Below are 4,799 nucleotides of genomic sequence, written 5' to 3'. Positions count from 1 at the left end.
ATATATATATATGATTAGTAATATAATTATAAATGATAAAATATAACATTTATATATTTTTCCTTGAGATGTACGTAAAGTTTATTGCATAGTTAGACCCACCTGACTTTATAAAATGAATGCATGTGGAATATTATATAGAGTAATAAACAAATTAGAGTTGTTTGTGGAATAGGATATTTTGTATATGTTATTTTAATCAAATGTAACTCTTGACCTGTCCTGGAAGTCATATTTGGATCTATATTACATTAAATAAACTTGTTTGTAAGTTATTTTAAGTTATATGCTGACATGTATGCTTAGATTAACAGGAGGACTCCCAAAACAAATAAAATACTATAAAATAACTGTTTCCTTTCATGAAGTATCTCATGACAAATGATAGATCCATGTTGTCATTTTTCAGTCATATATTGCAGTATTTTTAATTTCTTCAGTGTTAACTGTGGTCTGTTTTGAAGAAATGCTCTGTAGTTGCTACAGTTTTGTCATACATAAGGAGATCCTAACATAAAAGTTGTAAAGTAACATTTAAAAGAAATGCTAGTACTTTTTATTTTTTTTAACCAGTAAAGTTTATATTAAAAAAATTGTAATTTCACAGTTGTTTTTTTGGGCAATGCATTTTCCAAACAATGAATTATAGAAATTAATTTGAGCAGAAACTCATAAAACTTTTCTATGAAACCCTGATTTTTTTTCTTCAAAACATACATTGCATTCAAGTTTATATCCAGATTGTGTACTTTTTTAGGCAATAATGCTGATTTGAGACTAGTCAAGACTTACATGGAACTTGGACTACCCACTGTCAACTTTGAGTTTATAATGTCTGAAAGAAATCAGGTATATTGATAACTTTCAATAAATGTAAATTGGTTCTCCTTTTATACTTATCTTTCTTTTCCTTCTAACTGCTTGTAACTAAATTCTTTACATGCACATGCCTTAATACATATTTATAGATTTCAGTCAAACAACCATGTAAAAATCAAATAAAGTTGTATATGTAGTTGTAGTGTAGACTAGTAAAAATATGATACAATTTGCAAAGTGGGGATAGTTGGATGTACATATACAGTGTATTTCTTATTTTTTACTTCTGTGCAATAATAGTTGTTTTTATGCATGATGTTTGATTGAAATTTATTTAAATATTCATAGTTGCTGTCACGTTAAATCATATATTGTGTAAAAGCAGTTATTATTTCATACGTTTTCATAGAATAGAAACTGCATGCTTGTAAATTATCCATTTAGTGTGTTTATTTGCCTGTTTTTAAGTTAAAGTTATCAGGACTTATGGCTTAGAATGTTATGAAATTACAAGGGAGTGCACATAATACATTCACAGTTTCTACTTTAGCTGTAATTACTGTGTCCAGTTTCCATCATTCTTAGTCACAGTAATCAGCAATTTTGAAGTGTTAAAATGACTTGTTTCTGGGCATCAAGTTTATAACAAAAAACTAACTAGGTTTTTTACTGTAGAAGTGAGAGTTTACAACAATAACAAAATTTTTCCATAAAATGTAAGTTATCCAGTTGTATTGACAAAGTCTTTACAACAAATGTGTTATTCTCTCAAACTATATCACGCCATTTCTTTGTTATATAAAGTAGGGTTACCTGCTTGATTCCTTGATAGAGAAATAAATTTTTCCCTGTTGTGTTGTTTTTTTTAATGTGAATTGTACTGCTTCGTAAAATTTTCTATCTCATCAGTTCTCAGTTTATGGGCTCCTTTCAGGTGGTCCATGAAAAGGTTGCATAATTATGGAAAGAAAGTGGCAGCATATTGTATAAATCCACTCATGGTCCACCAAGATAAAAAAAAAAAATTCAGTGGTTCGTGCATAATTAATTTGTATTGGTTATTGATTTTTGTAGGACATGAAATTTTAGCTTGTAATTTTACCAGATTATATTTTTGTGAATTCTTGTTGCCTTTTAAAAATGTGTGTGATTTGATGTTTTGAGTGAAGTTTTTTCTATTCCTTTGATCTTATTCTGGTCTAGTTAGTGTTGTATAATTTGTTTTCTTATTAAATTATGTGACATAATCCAATACATTCATTCAACATTCTTCATTACCATTGTCTAGTAAGAGGTTAAACTTAATAACTTATCCTCTCCCCCCTAAAAAAAGGAAAACAAATACTCGTATATGCAGCTTCAAAAGTCATAAGTAATCACCTCTTTGCCAAACTGTGTTTAAATGTTTTATTGGTTTTGTGTTTTATTTACAGGGAGAAACATTTGGAGATTTTGAAGTGATGACAGATAGACTAGTATCAGAAATAACATACCACATAGAAGTTTCTGGTTTAATTCCTGCCAAGATTAGGTGTGACATTAAACTAATTATCAGTCATTTGTATTTGTGAGCTTCTTTTGTTTATCAGGTTAATTATCTTTAAGTTATCTTTGGTTCAGAAAAACATAAAAGTGTTTTTCTTTTTACTGAAATTTTAATTTTATTATAATGTTATGTGGGGTTTTTAAGTGGCATTTCTAACATGTTTTGGTGGTTCAAGTAAATAGTGGACTATTGGGAAATATCATGCTCAGTGTTTAATTAATTGCATCTTCCTTGTTTAAATCTAGAGTACTAGATTAAGTAGTAGCTGTGTGTAATTATATGTAGAAATAGACTTTCTAACATTTAAACATTTTTACATGTACTATTGTTTTCTGAGGCACAGTAAATCATCTGGTTAAATTGGAGCTCATTTAGTTAATCTACATATAAAAAAATCTACCAAACTGATGCTGGTTTATATGTTCATAATTCAATTTTTGAGCTATGATTCAGCTGTTAACATCTAAAGAAAAACCTTTTCTTGCCAGTTATTTTTATTTAAAATTGCTGTAGTCTCTCTCTTATTATGATAATTGCTTATGTGATATACTACATATTACTGCTGATACATTGTGAAACTGAATTGGAAATTGTAATTACAATGTAAAGTCTTTGCAGTGTTTTATAAGACCCTTAAAACTGTATCTTTATAGTTTTATTGGCCATTCTTTGGGAAACATAATAATTCGCTCAGCACTAACCAGGCCCGAAATGAAGCCCTACCTGCACAGTCTTCATACTTTCCTGTCTCTTTCTGGACCACATCTGGGAACATTGTATAACAGTAGTGGACTGGTGAATATGGGTAGGTTAGATGTACTCATTATTTAATTTCTATGATGCATATTGGTGTATAGAAGACGTTTTAATACTAGAAACAAATGACCTTATAACACCAGATTTGTTATTTTTCTTTAATTTGCCACTCAATGTTTTGCTTTTCAGGAGCATTCCACTAAAACACATAACTGAAGTTTTGTACTGTCAGTCACAGTTTGTGTTTTAGTGGAATGCTTCTGAAGAAACTGTAAAGCTAAATGTTGAGTGTCCAGTTAAAGAAAAATAACAAATTTGGTGTTATATGGTCATGTATCTCCAGTATTAAAGTTAAATATACTATTATGCTAGTCTGATAAGAAAGTTATTGGAGATGAAAGGGTTAGAGACAACGTGATTTTCTACTGTAAGAAAATTGTTCTATAACATCTTGGACCTGAAAGGATGAAATAACTAGGCTTTAGTACTAGAGACATTTTTCTATTGAAAGCAGTGCACTTGAGTTTGAAATATATATGTTTGTCCCTTTTTCCAGTATATCAAGTAGTATTTTGATGCTTAGGGAAATGATCTTTTCCAGCATGACAGATTCACTGTACTGCAAAATATTTTGTATCTCTATGTTATTGAGTAACATCTTTTTCATCAGTAATTACGATGAAATACTTTATTTTGTTATTGACAAGACTGAATTCTTCCTTTAATATGATGAAGCTAGTGTAGTATGAAGTAATTTATCATTTTGGCTCTAAATAATTAAAAATTTATAACATTTTTCCTAGCGTCAAAGATGTAGTCTTGTACAAAATATGTACTCCAGGATTTTAGTTCTGAAAGAGTTATCATGGGGTGAGTTCTTTAGTACCAGTGATGTATTTTTGTGTCTTCAAACTGGAAGTGCTAGAATCAAGAAACACTCTTTAGTTTCAGATGTGTACTGTAGCATCCTATCATTGAGGATTTTACAGTAACAATCTGCTTGAAGCTTCCATTACTTGTTGTATAGTGTTCTGTTATTTTTGCATGTGATTGTGGTCAGACTAATGTGGCTCTTGTAACTTATAGAAAGCTTCAGTCCAGATATAAAATCAGTTAGCCAACAAAAGAAAAGTTTTAAGTGCAAGTTATTACATGTACTAGCTCTAGCTCTGAACTATAGGTTTTTACTTATTGACTTTTTTCGTTGATTCTCAAATTTAAGCTAAAGCATGATATCAATTCATGTAAAAGCATTTTCTGATTGATCAACTCAAATTGTTATTCATGAAATGCAAGCAAATGTCTTTTTTTGATCAGACAACTTTTGTCTTTGATCTCGCCTAAGTTTTATTTTATTTCTTGTGTAAAAATTGAGATCATGAATGATGTGATGGGATGAGATTAGTCAGTATGCACTCCCAGCTTAGTGGTAGTTTTAACCACCAGGGAAAAACAACAACAAGTATATCAACAAGATTAAAATCTGGTCCAAATTAACAATACACATAAACACTATTTATGTTTTACAGTGACGATAATGCTTTCTCATCCTGTCTTTTACTGCAACAAGGGTTCAAGGATTTTTAAGTTAATTATATATACACCTGGAAAAAAGTTAAGCACCCCCGTGTTTTTTTCAAGTGATTCAGATTCGCCGTTCTTGTGACTGATTACAAAT

General features: G+C 29.9%; 1 pseudogene; it reads left to right on the top strand.

Annotated features, from left to right (window-relative positions):
- Nucleotides 1–4,799, top strand: part of LOC106461443 — a 70,387-nt pseudogene that overhangs the window by 57,978 nt on the left and 7,610 nt on the right.

Source organism: Limulus polyphemus, unplaced genomic scaffold (assembly GCF_000517525.1).
Source record: "Limulus polyphemus unplaced genomic scaffold, Limulus_polyphemus-2.1.2 Scaffold39, whole genome shotgun sequence".
NCBI classification, from domain to species: domain Eukaryota; kingdom Metazoa; phylum Arthropoda; class Merostomata; order Xiphosura; family Limulidae; genus Limulus; species Limulus polyphemus.
The sequence above is the reverse complement of the archived record's forward strand: the minus strand, read 5'-3'. Positions and strand labels throughout refer to the sequence as shown.